The sequence below is a fragment of the Lutjanus erythropterus genome, unplaced genomic scaffold, assembly GCF_056507025.1.
Source record: "Lutjanus erythropterus isolate fLutEry1 unplaced genomic scaffold, fLutEry1.hap2 Scaffold_155, whole genome shotgun sequence".
Classification (NCBI taxonomy): Eukaryota; Metazoa; Chordata; class Actinopteri; order Lutjaniformes; family Lutjanidae; genus Lutjanus; species Lutjanus erythropterus.
In genome coordinates this window covers 2,158,559-2,180,259 of record NW_028146632.1, presented here as the reverse complement: position 1 = coordinate 2,180,259, position 21,701 = coordinate 2,158,559, and positions in this window count along the sequence as shown.

Below are 21,701 nucleotides of genomic sequence, written 5' to 3'. Positions count from 1 at the left end.
ACAGAGTACATCAAGTGTCTGACAACATGATGGAAAGGAACTCTACAGAGATATATTTTTCGTAACTAGCAAGCTATATTTTGTTTGGGCAGAAACAACTGTTTCATAAACTCACTCTGCTGAAACTAATTTTACCATCCTCATGTTCATGAAAACTAAACAGGCGCTCAAAATAAAACTATCTCAATATTTGATTAAACACAATAAGATCCAGGTAGTAAAATATCCAAGTTAATCACTTTTAACTCAATTTTACCTTTGAGGTGTGGTTGCATAATTCAATTTTTCATGTAGAAACAAACTCTAATGTATGTTTCTGTTTTGTCTTACAGGTGCCCTGCTGTCCAGTGTCTCTCCTCTTCTTTATCAGATTGGCTCTCTGTCTGTCCTATCACTTGTATCCTCTCTATCTGAATTTTGGATCTTCTTGCTTTCCTGTCCCTCTACACTGTACCACTCTATCTGAATTTTGGACATTCTGTCTTTCCTGTCCCTCTACACTGTACCACTCTATCTGAATTTTGGACATTCTGTCTTTCCTGTCCCTCTACACTGTACCACTCTATCTGAATTTTGGACATTCTGTCTTTCCTGTCCCTCTACACTGTACCACTCTATCTGAATTTTGGACATTCTATCTTTTCTCACCCTGCACCCTATATATTTTGCCATTCTATCTTGATATTTGCAAGTATCCTTGCTGCTGCAAGTGCCCGATATTCTATGAACTGATTTCTTAAGAGCCCGATATTCTATGAACCTGATCTTTTATGATCCCTCTATTTTTTGCCTCCAGCCTCTGGTTACTGCTACCAGTCTTGCTATTTTATGGTTCTGAGTCTCTCCGCTCACATTTTCTATGTCTCTTGTCTCTCTCACACTTGAATTGGCAATCCAGTTGGCAATTGCCTTTATTATCCATATATTCATCATTATTTAATTGAGAATATTTTTCAAGGCATTTGTCATATAGTGACACATTCTATTTGGATAAATTCATAATAAAAAATAAGTAATTTATTACAGAAAGACTCTTGACATAATTTGTTTGAACATTAAATTGAAAAGTTCATTCCAAAGCCAGAAAAACACATAACTTTAATTCATAATTGAATGTGGTAAATTTTCCAGATACATAATTTGTTGTTTAAAAAAAAAGTGCTTTATTTAAGAAAACACTGTATTGTTGGAAAATAACATACACAAGAAATAATTGAATCAAATAAGTGAAAATCCAAATCTATACTAGAAAAGAACATTAGTTGTTCCTGAACTGTGTTGCTGTGGAGCTCTCTTGGTTTGTATCCAAAGGTTTGTTTTGATTTCAGATATCCTTAATTTCGCTAGTGTAAATAACTGTAAAGTTTATACCACTACACATATTGTATTATTAAAACAGTTAATTATTTGTACACTGACATTGTTTGACTCATTCAGTGTATTTAAGGTTTTTGCTGTTGTTGTTCTGCTGTTTAACCTGAAATAAAAACTTTATCTGTAAGGAGGACCGGAATTTATTTGACTGCTGCCTGCAGACCCAACGTTCTCCAGTGATCAGAAGCACTCATCTGTCATCAAACTACCGCAACAACTGTGTTCCTGATTTTGAATATAAACCTTGATATATATACATACATATTTATATATACAGACACTTAATATTTATCAAACAGTGAAAATAAAATTACCATAGCATTAAGTTATTCTCTGCTGGTAAGTGCAAACAGCTGAGGATCAAGACAGCCTGTAACTGATATTGGAATACTAGTTGTGTACTGGAGTATTAGTGGAAAATTATTAAAAAGAATACTGTTCTGTTTTGGGAATATAAATAATTAGATATTATAAATCATATTGGTATTAACCGATATTTTCTAGAGCCAGCCTTAAATAGTAATATTCTAGTTCTTACACTGCACATACTGGTTCCTTACTAAGTAGCTGTAGTTTGTGTCACTTTAAGTTGAAGGAGCTGAAGGAAGTGATAACAGTTTTAATTCAGTTGTACTAAGTGCATTGAATTTCCACCAAAAACTCTGAAAAGCTTTATTGGAATTTGGGTGTAATTTATCATCTTTGGTGTGTCTGTGTTAAACCTCCGTTATTACATTGAATATTTACACAGTTGTAGGACGTTTTTGAAGGAATTGAATTGCAGTTGCTGTCAGTAATTTTGGCATTCAACCCATTCATATCACAAACAAATACATACCATAGTGTCTCAGTAAAGTAAAGTTTAAGCAATAACAGAGTTCTGCATAGTATAAACTTGTATTTCCACAGACCTGACAAGGTTATTGATTAACTACTTGTTTGAATCCTGTTGATAGTCTTTTCCTTTGGTAAATAATTAGAAATTGAATAGTTTTGAAACCTGTAAATTTGACTCTTTTCTGTGAATTAATTTGCCTTTGCCTTTATCTTCAGATCCTGTTCTATTAACAGTAATCCTTTTATTAATATTGTGTGTAATATCTTGGTTGTGCATAATAAAAATAACAGAATAACATTTGTGGTTTTGGAGTATATCAACAATGCCAAGGAAGAGTAAGAGGTCCCAAGCTGCAAGCCAGCGCTGGCAGAAGTCAAGTGGGAGTCACTGTACAACAACAGAACAAGCAGAATGTGTTGGTCTTCAAAGCAGTGGAGAAGTAAACAAGTCTGCAGTGTCTCATGTCAAACAGGGAGGTGAACATGATGCATCAGGTGTACCAGAGGTGTCTTATGCTGACATTGTAAAGACGGGAGTTAACAGTTATAATCAATGTGTAGCAGCTCCTTCTTGTGCTCAGCAGGTAAACCACACAAGTCAAAGTGATGAACCCCATGTACCACAGGTATCATATGCTGACATTGTAAAAAGGGGACTTGACAGTGATGATGAGTGTGCAGGGCCTTCTCATATTTACCAGGTAAACAACAAAGGTAAAAGTCATGTGCCACAAGTACCAGAGGAACTAAATGTTGACATTATACAGAAAGAGCTACACAATGATAATCCATGTTTAGTTGGTCCTTCTAATGCGGACTCTGTGAACCTGGGAGATCAGCCTTCTGAACAAGGTGTCTGTGCATCCCGCAGTCAGGCTGCCCGCAAATATGGCAAATCCAGAAACAGTCAGTGCACCTGTAACTCACTAACATTTCTTGCATTCCTTCATGAGAATGAAAACCTCACCACAGCAGATCTCAACCTTGTTTTGGATAAGGGTGATGTAATGTATAAAGAGATCGGGAAAAGAGTCAATCACATCCATCTGACTACTGATGAGCTCCCTCAAGAAGTTCCTGCACGCAGGTATACTCATTATGTGATACAGAGAGAAGATTCCAGATACGGCACATTTGGAGAACCTTTACCTGGAGCTGCAGATAGCTATCTGGACCTTGAGGCAGGACTGAGCTGCTTGTTATCAGATGTACAGTACGCACTGCTGCTGATGAGAGGGTTTTGTATTGCTGTATTCAGAACCAGATCAGGTAGATACGGTTTCTTTGATCCGCATACCAGAACAGCCAAAGGTTTGCCACCACGCCCGGGTTCAGCCAATGGCACTGCTGTGATGCTGACATTCACATACCTCAATGACATGATTGACAGGCTTACAAGGTGTTACAAGACAATGCAGACAGAGTCCTCCTGCACGTATGAGTTGAAGCCTGTGTCGTTTTACGATGTCACCACAGAGAACCTGAACGATGCTGTCCCAGACACACAGAGTCTCCCGCTGCTGCTGTATCACCCGTTCTGTTGGATGATGCTCCTCAAAATGAGTCAAGTCTGAGTGCTCTACAGATCAACACTGTTGTCACTGATGTTTCTGATAACATTGTACATCAAGCGTCCACTGATATGACTGAACCAGAACCATTGAGCCAGTTCATCATGAAGTCTCTGACATCAAATAATACTCGTCAAAGTGAAACAAACACATCTGCTCCAATAATAAATAGTGGAACCAGTAATGATATCTCACTTGACATCTCCCATAAATTATCAAAATGTAGTAAACATGCAAGGAGAAAATATGAGAGAAGACTAATGCACTCAAAAAAGGTATCACAGAAAAAAGAGAACCAAAAAATTAAAGAAAAGGAAAAGTATGCTTCTGATTAAACATATAGAGCAAAGAAAAAGTCTTACATAAACAGAAAATCTTCTAATGAAGAATTCAGACAAAGAAAACGAGAGTATGCTACCAAATGGTATCAAAACAATTCTGTATTACGTCAAAAGAAAAAAAACAATATAACAACCCGATACAGACAAAGTGTTGACTTCAAGCAAAAGCAAAAACAATATATTATCAATCGATACAGAACCAATCTTGACTTCAAGCAGAAGCAAAAACAATACATTATCAGTCGATACAGAACCAATCTTGACTTCATGCAGAGGCAACGATCTCGTGTCACTCAGCGTTATGCACATGACCAAGCATTCAGGGTAAGACACAGACAACAAATGAGACAAAGAATGCGAGACAGGTATAAGAACAATCTTGCATGTAGGAGTATGCTGAGAAGTGCAATGAGAATAACAAGGAAATACAGATAGATTAATAGACAAACACGTGAGAGTGACAACTCTTTGATTAAAGAGGCCATATCTCTTTTCAGATCACATATAAAGGCCGGTCCCACTTATGTTTGCACTGTATGTCATAAAGCATCATTTCCAAACCAAGTACAACCTTGCATAAGGTCAAATTATGTCCACAATCCAGATGTGGTTGCAGCATGCCTGACAGGAAAGTATGTCCATGTTTGTGATGATGACTGCAGAAATGAACAGTGCACAGTGCCTGATGAGAGAAAGAGAGAGTGGATTTGTCACACCTGCCATACTCATCTTAAAAAGGGAGCCATGCCCAAACTTGCTATAGCAAACAACTTGGAGCTTGCCGACATCCCACCAGAACTGTCTGATCTCAACATATTGGAGAGACATCTCATCGCCAAGTGCATAACATTTGCGAAAATCATTCCTCTTCCCAAAGGCCGACAGAGAGCAATACATGGAAATGTGGTGTGTGTGCCGACCGAGGTTCAGGAGACAGTTAGTGCTCTGCCCAGACTGAGAAGTGAGGCTCAGGTCATGAGAGTAAAACTGAAGAGACGACTATGTTACAGAGGTCATCAGCTGCTTCAGACTGTTACCTGGTCCAAACTAGTTCATGCGCTGCAAAAACTCAAGCACATTCACCCTCAGTACGAAGACATCACTATCAGAGACGAGGAAGAATTTTTTGATCCGACTATGCCCGATGGTGATGAGGAAGATGATGATGATGATGATAATGTGGATGAGATGATGGATGATGATTATGATGAAGATGATCTGATGGAAATTGACAGGTTTGAGAGTAATGCACTGTGTGAAGCAGGAAATAACAGTGACAATGAGCAACAGAACGATGACATGCCGCTTTGTGATGACGATCAGCCAGATGAGCAGAGAGAGATGATCCAGAACAAGAAGGTGACATGCCAAATGGTGGTGTGGCTCTAGAATCATGCCTGCAGCCATGTGATGTTTCAGAGGACATTTTATCTTATAGTGAAGGAATATACTCCGTTGCTCCAGCAGAAAGAAATAGTCCAATTAGCTTTTTCAGAACACCTAAACTGGAGGCCATGGCTTTCCCTGTTCAGTTTCCCACTGGTCAAAACACACTCGATGAAAAGAGACCTATTAAATTAACACCAATGCTGATGATCGGTTTGCCAGAGACACAAACTATTTGTTCTTTGCACAGTTTGTGACTGAGATTCATCTAGCCACTTCGAGTATGACAATACAGTTACGTAAAGGAAAACCTTTCACTAGAGATGGACGTAAAATAACATCAGGAATGTTGCAAGATAAACAAGAGGTTGAGAAACTGGTGACAAAATAAAGACGCAGTCAGATTTATGCAGCCGCTGAGAGGAACACCAGCCTACTGGGACAAAACAACTAGAGATCTTTTTGCCATGATCAGACAACTGGGAAGTCCAACATTCTTTTGTACATTTTCTGCAGCAGAAATGCGATGGCCTGAAGTGATTGAAGCAATAAAAAGTCAACAGGGTGAGGAAGTAAATTTTGATGAGCTCGACTGGTCCACAAAGTGTGACATATTGCGAAGTAATCCTGTGACCACAATGCGCATGTTTGACAAACGTGTTGAGGCATTATTCAGAGACTTGCTTTTGTCCCCTGCACAGCCCCTTGGCAAAGTTATTGACTTCTTTTACCGAGTGGAATTTCAGCACAGAGGCAGCCCACACATTCACATGCTTCTCTGGTCAGAAGGAGCGCCTGTATTTGAGGAAGATGATGATCAGATTGTGTGTGATTTTGTGTCCAAGTACATCACAGCTCAGCTACCTGACCCACATACACAACCTGAACTGTACGGAAAAGTCACAGAAGTGCAAATACACAGCAAAAACCACTCAAGGACATGTTTCAAAAGTGCCAGCTCTGGATGCCGTTTTGGATTTCCCAAACCACTCTCCAGAAGGACAATGATAACAAGACCTCAAGGAAGTGATTCACTGGAACTGGAAACAGCAAAGGCAAAGCTCAGACCACTGAACGTGCTGCTGAATGACCCTAAAACTGCCTCTTTGAGTTTAGATCAGCTCCTGGCTCAATGTAATTTGACAAACGATGAATATCAGAGATGCCTGCACGAGATGAACCAATCCAGCACAGTGATCTTGAAGCGTGATCCCAAGGACTGCTGGGTAAATCCATACAACCCTTATCTACTCGATGCCTGGGATGCTAACATTGATGTGCAGTTCATACTTAATTACTATAGTTTAATAAATTACATCTGCACATATATAAGCAAGAGTGAAAACTCTGTAAGTGAGTATCTCGAAACACTCATTCAGAACTCCAACAGAGAACATGTCAATGAATGCGATGAGATGAGGGAAATGATGCCTATTCCAAAAAGAGAGGTCAGTGCCCAGGAATGTGTGACTCGTGCATGTGGAATAAAGATGAAGAATTGCTCACGCAGTGTCGTATTCATACAGACAGATGACAACCCACTGAGAATGAGTCGCCCCATGTCATACCTAGAGAACACAACATCAGAAAGTGTAAATGTGTGGATGACGTCTTTGACAGACAAATACAAAGCCAGACCTGAAACGCCAGAGTTTGAGGACATGTGCTTGGCAGATTTTGCCTCTACCTGCAGATTTGTCTATGGCCAACAGAGATTCGGTAAAAATGTCGTGCCCCTGCTGAATGAGATGGGATTTGTTCAAATAAGAGACACTGATAAGCCTGCTGTCATCAGATATCCCCGCACATCACAGAAAAAATACCCTGAGCTGTTTTACGGCAGATTACTGAAACTGTACGTCCCTCACCGATTGGAACAGGAACTGAAAACGCACTCTTTATCCACATATGAGTCTTTCTACAACAGTGGCTGGGTTTATCTACCAGGTTCTAACTCTCGTCAGTTTGCGAAAAACATTGTCAAGAAGAACAGAGAGAAATATGAGAAAAACAGTGAAGAAATTGAGCATGCACTGGAAGAGTTTGACCAGAACAGAGGCTTGATAGACGAGTGGTGTAATCTTGCGCCTGAATCTGAAGTTGTGAGGTTGGAGTGTATCGAAGAACTGGAAGCAAGAGAGCCAGATCATGAAAATGCACAAGAGAATGTCCCAGATTATAGTATTCAGGCTAATGCAGCAACAGAACTGAGAGCCATCAGGGAACCCCCTGCAATCGACCCCACGCTGTTACGCCACATGTACCAGAATCTGAACCAGAAACAGGCATGTGTATTCTATACAGTAAGAGACTGGTGTATAAAGCACGTCTGTTGCCTAAATCCAGAGCCGTTTTTCCTTTACATCAATGGTGGGACTGGAACTGGAAAATCACATCTCATCAAATGCATCTACTCAGAGGCATCTAAGATATTGTGCAAACTGCCAAGACGTGCTGAAGAGGCTGATATATCAAACCCCACTGTGCTGTTGACTGCTTTCACTGGAACTGCAGCCTTTAATATATCAGGTACGACACTGCACTCTCTACTCAAGCTGCCCAGAAGCCTGAAACCACCATTTCAAGGACTTGGCAACCAACTGGATGAAGTCAGATGTGAACTTTTAAATGCTGAAATTATTATCATTGATGAAGTGTCCATGGTGTCAAAGCCCCTTTTAGCCTATGTGGATGCCAGACTAAAACAGATCAAAGGCAGCCAGAGACCCTTTGGAGGAATGTCAGTACTTGCTGTTGGAGATTTCTATCAGCTACCGCCGGTGAGACAGTCCAAACCCCTCTGTGTGCATGACCCATGTGAGATCGACTTATGGCACGACCACTTTCAAATGATCACGCTGACTGAGATTATGCGTCAGAAGGATGATGTTGCCTTTGCAGAAATGTTGAACCGGATGCATGTGAAAGGAAAGTCAGATGAGCTGTCTGAAGCAGACAGAGCTTTGCTGTCGCAGGCCGTCACTGAACCAGCACTTTGTCCAACCGATGTACTGCATATTTTTGCAACTAATAAACAAGTTGATTCACACAACTCTGCAATATTAGCTCTGCTCCATTCTCACATCACCAATATTGATGCAGATGACTACAGAAAAGACCCCACCACTGCAAAAATGACACGTCAAGCCCACCCATTTAAAGGAGGCCGAAATGAGCTACCAGATACGCTAAACGTTGCTGAGGGTGCTCGTATCATTCTAACCAGAAACATAGACATCTCCCAAGGATTAGTGAATGGATCGTTTGCTACACTAGTAAGGCTAGTAACTTCTGAACAACATGGTTGGGTACATGTCAACATGCTAGGACTCAAGATGGATGATGAAAGAGCTGGAATGAGTTACCGTAACAGAGCACCAGGAGGACCTGACGATCTAGTGTACATTGAGAGAGCAGAAGAGAAACTGAAACTTTCCTATTAAACTTGCCTTTGCATGTTCCATTCATAAATGTCAGGGTATGTCAAGAACATCGGCTGTCGTCTCAGAGTGACCTCTCTCACTGGACTGCACCTGCTCGATATGGATGAGAACAAAATATATGCCAACCCCGAAGTCACCGCAGCCTTGGAGACCATGAGAGAAGTCAACTTGGACGACATGATGCCTCTTCTTCATATCAAACAAACACTGAGCAGACATGACACGCTGACCATTGTTCACCATAACACGGAAGGATTGCCATCTCATGTGAGTGACATCAAGAACCACCATGAACTGTATCTTGCAGATGTCTTGTGTCTCACAGAAACTCACCTACAAGGCTCCTTTGTTGCACAGAGTCTCAATTTAGAGGGCTACAACATGTTCAAACGCAATAGACACCTGTCCTACACCAATTTTCCACAAATGGCAAACAGAAGTGGCGGTGGAGTTGCTGTTTATGTGAAGAACCATGTTCAAGTGCGTGAAAAACAGTACATACATAATGTAACTGACCTTGAGTTTTTGGCTCTAAAAGTTGAAGCCCCAGTGAGTGCCTTGATTGCAGCTGTATACAGACCTCCAGACTACAGTGTGACGCCATTCCTGTCAAACCTTGGAAGCCTTTTGGACTCACTAGAGGTGATGGACTGTCACCACATCATTGTTTGTGGCGATTTCAATGAGAATCTCCTATCCGATGCAAGTAAGCCAATACTGGAACTGTTTCAGTCAAGGGGATATGCACAAGTCATCACTGCTGCAACCACAGAGAAAAACACACTGCTGGACCTCATTTTCATCTCTCAACCGCAGCACTGTCTCTATTCTGGTGTCCTGAGAACATATTACAGTTATCACAATCCCGTGTACTGTGTAATGTCCTTCAACAGGTAATAAAAAAGACAGATGAGTTTTAAAGATGAAGAAAAATGCAAAGGACTTGTCACTAAACTAATATTTTCGGTGCATAGGCTAAAAAAAAATGCTTTTGGACAATAATACACTAATAATCTTGTCATTTTTTGGTAACTACATTGCTGTTGTACTTACTATATTTAACTATTCTTATAAAGGAAAAGTAATTATGCAGTCACAACATATTGTACATATGCATATTATATTATCTAATCTAAAATTTTCAGGATAATGGTGGATTTTATAAGTGACATTTTTTAAGGCAAGTTTTCAGGAAAATGGTAAATACTATGTATCATGTTTTTTTTTCAGGTAACCTTAAGTTTTCAGGAAAATGATTAATATTATGCATCATGATTTTTTCAGGTAGCCACATTGTTATGAGCTATTTTTGGCCTGTGCAGTTATCAAGGGTGGGTTTGGGACAGGGTTGGTAACTGCACAGGCCAAAACTGTTTCAGCAGCTGATATTTACATTCGTAGGAATACATCAGAAAGTGTGTGTTCTACATGTAGCACATACTTTCTGATGTACTGATACCTACCAGCTGAAACCCCACATTTACACCCCATACAGTTTTTCACTATGCTCTCTAGCAGGGCTCGTGGCCTTGCCAGAGACTATAACTTTTCCGAGTTTACTTTATGCTGCATGGGAGACACAGTTCTCCCATGTCCTCTGTGACGACACCTGTCAGCCCAGGCCTCACCTCCTCCAGCACTGTGAGGATCACCTCTCAACAACCAAGACTGCTGCAGACCACATGCTGCAGCACCAGGTTAACTGTCGGTGAAGACATCAGTGCTGGACTACAAAGAGACACACTCCTCTTCTTCAGAGCAGAGGATGAGATAACATCTGCCAAGCCTCGCCTCACCTTCTCTATTGCTCTGAGACACTGGACCAGCTCATATGTTGGATCAGATCCCTCACTGCTGGACCACACAGAGACATGTTCCCACTGCCAGTGCTGAGGTGTTTTCACAACAGAGCGAAAGGTACAGCGGACTTAATTTAATGTTTCGTTTTAAATTGTGTGTTTATTTTTGTAGTTTTTGTGTTCACTCACACTTCAACAGTTTTGAAGACAATGTTTATGCTCTTGATTTTTATGTTAAAGCTAGTAGAACATTTTCATTTACATGAACTTCTTTCTGTAGGTCCTCCTCTACTGTGATTGTTCCAGTTCACAGTGGTGACACTCAGGACTGCACAGAGTTTAACACGTAGAAGCAGCTGATCATCATGCAGCCTTACAAAACATTCATTCATTCATTTTCTGTAACCGCTTAGTCCGTAAGGGTCGCGGGGCTGCTGGAGCCTATCCCAGCTGACATTGGGCGAGAGGCGGGGTTCACCCTGGACAAGTCGCCAGTTCATCGCAGGGCTGACACATAGACAGACAACCACTCACACTCACATTCACACCTACGGGCAATTTAGAGTCACCAATTAACCTAACATGCATGTCTTTGGACTGTGGGAGGAAGCCGGAGACACGGGGACAACATGCAAACTCCACACAGAAAGGCCCTGCTCCAGCCGGGGAGCTGGGGGATCGAACTCAGGACCTTCTTGCTTCTTGCTAACCACTGCACCACCGTGCCGCCCTCCTTATAAAACATCTATGTGTGAAATGGCACCAAACAGAAGAAGTTTCTTTGCACTGCGGCAGTGTTACAGGTATTTGATCACTGTATATTATATATTATAAACATGTTTGTATCATAGTATTCAGTTTATTTAGTGTCTGTTTCCTTTCGTCAGGACCAACTTCATTCCCTTATCTCCACATCACCGTCTCCTCATCCATTGCTGGACAGAGTTCAGTTCAGTAGAGCCTAATTAGGGTTCTAACCCCGAAGGGGTAGAACCCTTCTAAGATTGTACCGGTTTATTATTAGGGTTCTAACCCCGAAGGGGTAGAACCCTTCTAAGATTGTACCGGTTTATTATTATTTTTTGTTGTCTGCCGCTTGAGCTCAAATTCCCGTGAGCTGGAATGAGCCAGAAACCTGAAACTTGGCCCATTGATTGGAAATGATGTGCATCAACTTTTATTAAAATATGAGCCCAGTCGGCCACATGGTGGCGCTGTAATTAAGGCTTAAAAATGACTTTTTGGGGAGGCCACGCCCCTCACACCATAAGTCTGATTGACTTGAAATTTGACACACAGGTCCAGCTCAATGTCCTCTACAAAAAAGCCTCTAGGACCATGAAGGTCCGCCTGACTAGATTTTTTGCTAATTTGCATAATTTGAAAAACAGTAAAATGACATAAACTTTTACAATTTTGACTCCATCAACACCAAATTTGGTACAGAGCTTTGGGGGATGACGAGACACATTTCTATTACAAATGAGCCAGATTGATCAAAAAACACGGCCGCCACGGACCAATGAATGTTCGCTGTGGGCGGAGCTTAGAATTGATTGGCCATAACTCCCACACCCTTTGACCTATCATCACCAAACTTGGTGGTTAGGTCCACAATGAGACTTGGCAGCTGCCTACCAAAGCATTTTGAGCTCAGCCTATAGGGGGCGCTATAAATGCCACACATCTGTATCTCAAAGACCGTTGGATGGAATTTCACCAAATTTGGTATGCATGCTCTAGGGGGGGCTATTAACTAATATCTTGAGTACCATGTTGATAGGTGCAAGTGGGCGTGGCCTATTCGTCATTATTAATTTATGACCAGCTGGAAGGACCTAGGGACATGAAACTTGGTACATGGACTATAAATGACATCCAAATATTGCTCAAAAAAATTGGTCCCAATCGGTCTCATGGGGGCGCTATAACATAGAGTTTAATTTTGAAAGGCTCTGCCCGCCACACCGCAAGTGCTATTGACTTGAAATTTTACACACACGTCCTCCTGATTATCCTCTACAAAAAAGCCTCTTGCACCATGAACGCCGCCCTTACAGAATTTTTGCTAATTTCAATAATGTTAAAAACAGTAAAATGAATAAACTTTTACAGTTTTGACTCCATCAACACCAAATTTGGTACACGGCTTTGGGGGATGACGAGACACATTTCTATTACAAATGAGCCAGATTGGTCAAAAAACACGGCCGCCACGGACCGATGAATCTTCGCTGTGGGCGGAGCTTAGAATCGATTGGCCATAACTCCCACACCCTTTGACCTATCGTCACCAATATTGGTGGGTAGGTCCACAACGAGACTTGGAAGCACACCCTAAAAAAGATTTTGAGATTGGCACATAGGGGGCGTCGCCGCCATTCCCAGATATTCCCGTTTTTTCCCCAAACCGTTTTCCCATTGAAAATGAATGAGGGAATCTTCAAAGATCACAAAATTTCACCTTTTTTCAAACGGTAACTACCGATTCATACTTTCAGCTAGAAACTCCATTCAAACTGGAAAATGTTCAGCAATTCCTTGACTTTTCATATGTGATTCAACTTTTCAATACCATTCAAACTTTCCAAAATATTCAGTGTTTTCTGAAACTTGGTTATAATGGAAGTGGATGAGAAAATCCTTCAAACTCACTCATCTTCACCCACGCTTCACCAACTCATACATTCACGTAGAAACTCAGTTCCGTCTCTGAAACGTTGACATCGCCGTCGACTTTCAGTGACCGATTCATATTTTCCATATCTCTTTTAGTTTTTCTACAGCAGCTGTTTAAAAATCATGAAATTTTCAGCCCTTCTCAGAATTTATAATGGGTGTGTATTGCGTGGAATGTTGCAACTTAGAGTGGGTGATGTCATGCTAGAGTGCACAGCACCTCTGAAATCATCCAGAAATTTTCTCTTAAACTCGCCGGTGCGGCCACATCGTTCACTCTACGTACACAAATTGGACACCAAATTGTAGGAAAAGCCGTTCCGGTCGCAGAGGTGCGACCGCTGAAGAAAACGGATTTAGGGTTTTGGCCGCAGGCGGTCTGAAACGACAACAAGTCCGACCACCTGCCCCATTCGCTCCCATGTTAAGCGAGAGCCCAAATTTCTGGAAGAAAGCAGACCGTTCCAGTTATGTCCATCGTGGCTCTGGCCTCATTTTTCACACCACAGAAATGAAATTTACACCTTTGCAATCCGCATCCCGTCCTCTCGCCGACGGTGTGCTTTTTGTAGCTGTAGCACTTACGGTTTTTCATTAAACAGTTGGAGTTTGAGAGCAACTTTTGGCTCAGTTTCTGCCTTTTCTCGGTGTATTTAAATATGACTGTGCCATTGCCGACCAGCGATTGGCTGAATCGACTCCAGCCGTTCGGCCAATCGTCTGTGTGTCACAGCACAGAGGAACTTTTGGCTCAGTTTCTGCCTTTTCGGTGTATTTAAATTCGGCTGTGTCATTGCCGACCGGCGATTGGCTGAATCGACTCCAGCCGTTCAGCCAATCGTCTGTGTGTCACAGCACGGTCAAATTTGGAAAACAGAGAAGTGGCTTTGAGGTATACTTAAGTAAAGAGATGGTCTTCCTGTCTGAACTTTCACTTAGGTCAAATCATAGTAGTACACTCACATCTGTGTCTTTAGCCTTACAGAATATTTTACAGCCTCTCCCATACACAACCGTTATTATCTCCACATTTCTCCCAAAATGATCATGATCGTGGAACTGTGATTGCTTAAACATTAAAATACCTATTGAAACTTTGAAATACACATCGATAGGTACAATTTCAATGTATGTTTTGATGTTCAAATGGAGTCTCTGTGTCAAAGTATACCACAAATGTCATTAGCGTGCAGGCTGGCTGAAAAGCCGATTTCAAGAAATGTGTGACTTGGAAAGAGTATGTGTCGCTTGGAGCTTTTCGGGGACAGGGTGGGGAACGTCTTGCGCTACGGCAGATGAGGGTCACGCTGGGTGGTGAGGGTCACGGTGGCTGGTTTGGGGCGGAAAAAGGTTAGAACCCGCAAATTGCCGCTTGCGGCTATATTTATTATTATTTTTTGTTGTCTGCCGCTTGAGCTAAAATTCCCGTGAGCTGGAATGAGCCAGAAAACTGAAACTTGGCCCATTGATTGGAAATGATGTGCATCAACTTTTATTAAAATATGAGCCCAGTCGGCCACATGGTGGCGCTGTAATTAAGGCTTAAAAATGACTTTTTGGGGAGGCCACGCCCCTCACACCATAAGTCTGATTGACTTGAAATTTGACACACAGGTCCAGCTCAATGTCCTCTACAAAAAAGCCTCTAGGACCATGAAGGTCCGCCTGACTAGATTTTTTGCTAATTTGCATAATTTGAAAAACAGTAAAATGACATAAACTTTTACAATTTTGACTCCATCAACACCAAATTTGGTACAGAGCTTTGGGGGATGACCAGACACATTTCTATTACAAATGAGCCAGATTGATCAAAAAACACGGCTGCCACGAACCAATGAATCTTCGCTGTGGGCGGAGCTTAGAATTGATTGGCCATAACTCCCACACCCTTTGAGCTATCATCACCAAACTTGGTGGATAGGTCCAAAATGAGACTTGGCAGCTGCCTACCAAAGCATTTTGAGCTCAGCCTATAGGGGGCGCTATAAATGCCACACATCTGTATCTCAAAGACCGTTGGATGGAATTTCACCAAATTTGGTATGCATGCTCTAGGGGTGGCTATTAACCAATATCATGAGTGCCATGTTGACAGGTGCAAGTGGGCGTGGCCTATACGTCATTAACCGTTCGGAAGGACCTAGGGACATGAAACTTGGTACATGGACTTTAAATGACATCCAAATATTGCTCAAAAAAATTGGTCCCAATCGGCCTCATGGGGGCGCTATAACATAGAGTTTAAGTTTGAAAGGCTCTGCCCGCCGCACCGCAAGTGCTATTGACTTGAAATTTTACACACACGTCCTCCCGATAATCCTCTACAAAAAAGCCTCTTGCACCATGAATGCCGCCCTTACGGAATTTTTGCTAATTTTAATAATGTTAAAAACAGTAAAATGAATAAACTTTTACAGTTTTGACTCGATCAACACCAAATTTGGTACACGGCTTTGGGGGATGACGAGACACATTTCTATTACAAATGAGCCAGATTGGTCAAAAAACACGGCCGCCACGGACCGATTAATCTTCGCTGTGGGCGGAGCTTAGAATCGATTGGCCATAACTCCCACACCCTTTGACCTATCGTCACCAATATTGGTGGGTAGGTCCACAACGAGACTTGGAAGCACACCCTAAAAAAGATTTTCAGATTGGCACATAGGGGGCGCCACCGCCATTCCCAGATATTCCCGTTTTTTCCCAAACCGTTTTCCCATTGAAAATGAATGGGGGAATCTTCACAAATCACAAAATTTCACCTTTATTCAAACGGTAACTACCGATTCATACTTTCAGCTAGAAACTCCATTCAAACTGGAAAATGTTCAGCAATTCCTTGACTTTTCACATGTGATTCAACTTTTCAATACCATTCAAACTTTCCAAAATATTCAGTGTTTTCTGAAACTTGGTTATAATGGAAGTCTATGAGAAAATCCTTCAAACTCACTCATCTTCACCCACACTTCACCAACTCATACATTCACGTAGAAACTCCATTCCAACTCTGAAACGTTGACATCGCCGTCGACTTTCAGCGTCCGATTCGTATTTTCCATATCTCTTTTAGTTTTTCTACACCAGCTGTTTAAAAATCATGAAATTTTCAGCCCTTCTCAGAATTTATAATGGGTGTGTATTGCGTGAAATGTTACAACTTAGAGTGGGTGATGTCATCGCTAGAGTGCACAGCACCTCTGAAATCATCAAGAAATTTTCCTTTAACTCGCCATTACGGCCACATCGTTCACTCTACATACACAAATTGTACACCAAATTGTAGGAAAAGCCGTTCCGGTCGCAGAGGTGCGACCGCTGAAGAAAACGGATTTAGGGTTTTGGCCGCAGGCGGTCTGAAACGACAACAAGTCCGACCGCCTGCCCCATTCGCTCCCATGTTAAGCGAGAGCCCAAATTTCTGGAAGAAAGCAGACCGTTCCAGTTATGTCCATCGTGGCTCTGGCCTCATTTTTCACACCACAGAAATGAAATTTACACCTTTGCAATCCGCATCCTGTCCTCTCGCCGACGGTGTGCTTTTTGTAGCTGTAGCACTTACGGTTTTTCATTAAACAGTTGGAGTTTGAGAGGAACTTTTGGCTCAGTTTCTGCCTTTTCTCTGTGTATTTAAATATGACTGTGCTGTGACACACAGGCGATTGGCTGAATCAACTCCAGCCGTTCGGCCAATCGTCTGTGTGTCACAGCACAGTTTAAACAGTTGGAGTTTGAGAAGAACTTCTGGCTCAGTTTCTGCCTTTTCTCTGTGTATTTAAATTTGACTGTGCCATTGCCACCCGGCGATTGGCTGAATGGACTCCAGCCGTTCGGCCAATCGTCTGTGTGTCACAGCACAGTCAAATTTGGAAAACAGAGAAGTGGCTTTGAGGTATACTTAGGTAAAGAGATGGTCTTCCTGTCTGAACTTTCACTTACCTTCATTTAGGTCAAATCATAATAGTACACTCACATCTGTGTCTTTAGCCTTACAGAATATTTTACAGCCTCTCCCATACACAACCATTATTATCTCCACATTTCTCCCAAAATGATCATGATCGTGGAACTGTGATTGCTTTAAACATTAAAATACCTATTGAAACTTTGAAATACACATCGATAGGTACAATTTCAATGTATGTTTTGATGTTCAAATGGAGTCTCTGTGTGAAAGTATACCACAAATGTCATTAGCGTGCAGGCTGGCTGAAAAGCCGATTTCAAGAAACGTGTGACTTGGAAAGAGTATGTGTTGCTTGGAGCTTTCTGGGACAGGGTGGGGAACGTCTTGCGCTACGGCAGATGAGGGTCACGCTGGGTGGTGAGGGTCACGGTGGCTGGTTTGGGGCGGAACAGGTTAGAACCCGCAAATTGCCGCTTGCGGCTATATTTACTGTTGGTCCTTTGGCAAGTGATCGGCTGTGTGGCTGCTGGGAAACAAACTGCTGCACATCAGTTGTCAGTCAGCCATCACCGTTACACTGACAGTTCCTCCTTGGTGCAGCATCAAGCTCTGCCCTTATAAAGGTAATGATTTATTTTCCTTTACATTGCCTAAGATCCCTTTTGAATCCATTTCTGTTCAGTCAGCTAACAGAAACACTGTTGATATTGCTGTTTGTGTATGCTATTTGCATTACAACCTACAGGAATGTGAGGATTAATGTTTGTCTCTGTTGTTCTATTTAAGGCCTGTCCTCCTCCATGTCACTGCTGTGGAGCTGTGTTCATGCCAAACACTGTCAAGATAATAGGAAGCAACAGTCTACAACCACTGGACATGTCAAAGGTCATACCGTTACAGCCCTCCATGTCCTCACACTGACACTCTACTATACACAACAGTGACATGCTCCTGGGACATCTTTGGTTTGTGCCAACAATAGATAGATTCAAAAACAGTAACATGTCCCAACACATTACTGACACAACAACAAACTGTCTCTCTGAAGAATAGGACAGCAATTTATTTAGTTTTGATTATTGATTACCCATTTAATGTATTTATTTATTTTTCATGTCATCTGTCCCTTTCTGTCCTCATCTGATTTATACTGGACAGATAAATGACAGTGATAAAGGGGGAAACTGTTGAACTGGAAAAATGTTACTTATCCTTGCTGTTAGGTGCGAATTTTATATGTTCAAAACCTGTGAAATTATTAACAAAAAACTGTTTTTATACCAACCAACTGCTGCTTAGTCAAAATTATTAGCTCTTTTTTATACTTTTCAAAGGTTAAATATTTATAAAACCCACAGACAGACATAAAGGGTGACCAGTAGCATTGATTCATATATATGTATATATATGTGTATATATATTTAAAAGTAAATAAAATTGTATAATATGGGGATACAAGGTTTGCACCCGACAGCAACATTATGACAGTTGCTATGTGCATTTGAGCTGTTTCACCTGGGAGAGAGAACAGATCTTGAAAATAGTAATCATGATTGTGGGGTTTCAGCTGGTAGGTATACTGAAGGATTTTCACATTTATATAATTAACCTTTGGCTACTGTAAACCCTATTGAAAAGCAGTCATAAACCAGACTGTAAATTGGAAGCTGAGGGTATTATCTTGAGAATGCTCACATTGCATGACTTGGTTAACTGAACCTCATCACATTATTTGATTGGGGATGGTTACACAAGTGATACCATGTTTTTGGGAAGAATTCCCCAGTCATGGATAACCCAGCTTTTGAATGAGGCTCAGTAAACTGAGCTAAACAATGTGATAACACACAATTGAAATGGCAATGTTGACATGACTGTCAGTTCAAGGAAACTGGAGCTTGAAGCCATAAAACTAATGGCTGTGTTAGCCTCAGGCTAAAAACTATGTGAAAAGCCTTTTATGGTAGGGCTGAACAATATTGTAAACCACTGGCATTGTTGCATCTTTTGGTCACCAACATCTATCGTATTTATACATACTTCTAATGTCAAAAGCTGTGTTTTGACACACCTGCACTCTTCCTTCAGGAGGATTTTTAGGCTTGAAATGTGTTAAATGGTGTCATTAATCAATCGTGACGCATTGCATCCCTTCAATATTTATGCATTAATTGGTAGGAAAAAAAAAAAGTTGTACATGTTGACATATTTCAGTTATGTATTATGTATTTCTTGCACATACAGCACATAACACATAAAACTGATGGTGACATGAAATATTGTTAAACCCTGCCATATGAAACTACTTAAAAAATGTTTAACTGGATGGGAAGGATTTTGGTTCTGGAAGTACCGTTTTATGTATTTTCCATGTTCTTTTATTTATTTATTAGTACTTATTATTTACTTTATTACTTATTTGTTTTACTGCAATGTGAAGGGGTTATAAAGAAAAGTACAGACAAGTCTATAATTTGATCTAATTTTACTTTTAAATTTTATTTGTTAAAATGAGTCCCACACACAGATGAGCACACTTAGCTTGATCACCAATCTGATAAGAATCAAATCAAAATGATAGAAATTATACCAAAATTCACTCTCATGTCCTTGTGAATTAGCTGAATTTAGTGGGAAACATGAATTTCATCCCAAATAAATAAATGTTTACCTCATTCCATTTTGTAAATATGACTTATAGTACTTTTTACATTTTGAAACATACTAATTTCTGTGTTTATCAGTAAATTATTGATTCACAAAATAATATTCAAATTATTTACAAATAAAAACATATTGCCAATGAAGTTGTCTGTTTTTTCTACCCAATAAAACACTGGGACCAATGTCTTGTAAATACATTCAACAAAGATCAACAGATTTAAGATCAGGTCATTTTCACAAACATGATATCAGGACATAAGCAATGTCATGGCTCTGACAACATAAAAGTTATTTCAAAGGTCTTAAAATTTAGAGTACCTTTCAGTAAACTAGACATAATATACCATAGTATATGGTTTCTTATCTAAATGGATACGTTTTTAGTAGTGTTTATTTTAAGATGCAGAATAGTGTAATGGTATTGTCACAGAGTGCCCTCAGTTCAGCAATGTAACCATATAAACTTAATGGAGAAACAATGAATAACAAAGAAGTCCAAAGAGATCAGTTAGTTTTTTTTTTAGAACATGTTATTGAGAACATTACAAGCAAACAACTTTACAACAAACAGAGAACAGATGTTGAAAAAAAACTCATAAAAACTAAAATTCTGAATAAAAAAAACATGAACAGAAACATAAGAGTTGGCACACCCTATGAAAAACTGCCACCAATACATGTTCAAGTCCTGTCAATGAGAGACCAAAAACGGACCCTGCAGTGGCAGTTCACAGAGGCAGGAGAGGCCCGGCCTGCCATATCGAAAACAAATAAAGTTGTTGCCATCACTGATGGCACAACCGTGACCAAAATCACATTTTTTAACAAAATCAACAAATTTTTAAAAGTGAAGATTGTTTTGACATAAAAACCAATAATTATAGGAAAATTTGGAGCAAGGCTCTTAAAAAACCCAATGTCGTCAGACCAAATTTTCCTATAATTTTTGGTCCTTATGTCAAAACAACCTTAAATTAAGTTTTAAAAATGTCATTTTACACAAGATTATGCATAAATCTCAATAGGACATTTAACCTGCAAGTTACACTTTAAGGGTGATAGTCCACCGTACCAAATTCATCCACCGTACCGCTGATGACCTCCAAACTGAAACTGAAAACCTTCTCTTCCCAACCTCAAAATTCACCCGTCTAAGCCGCGTCAGGGAGGTAGACGGGTTGCAGAGGGCATGGTGATGGAGGTCAGTTAAAAATTCATTGTTTATGCTGTGGTGTTGTGACTATAAAAAGAGAAGAAGAGAGAGAACTGGAGAGGAGAGAGTGTGACAAAGGGAGAAAGACAGGGAGGAGAGTAAGAGAAAGGACAGAGAAAGAGAGGAGACAGAAGGGAAAGAGCAGTGGTGGACAGTAGTGAAGTACATTTACTTGAGTACTGTACTTAAATACATTTTTTGTGTATCTGTACTTTACTTGAGTATTTGTTTTTTTGGAAACTTATTACTTTCACTCCGCTACATTTCAAAGACAAATATTGTACTTTTGACTCCACTACATTTGTAGGAAGGTTGTTGTTACTTTTCGACTGAGCTTTGAAGTCAGCTGTTGGTGTTTTTTCTTTTCTAAAATGCAGTTGGTCACATGCTGTGTTCCTCACAGAAAGAAACCAATCACAGTAGCTCCTCTCAAATGGGATTGATGTAAAAGTGGAAATACATGATCCAGGCGCTCTCTGTA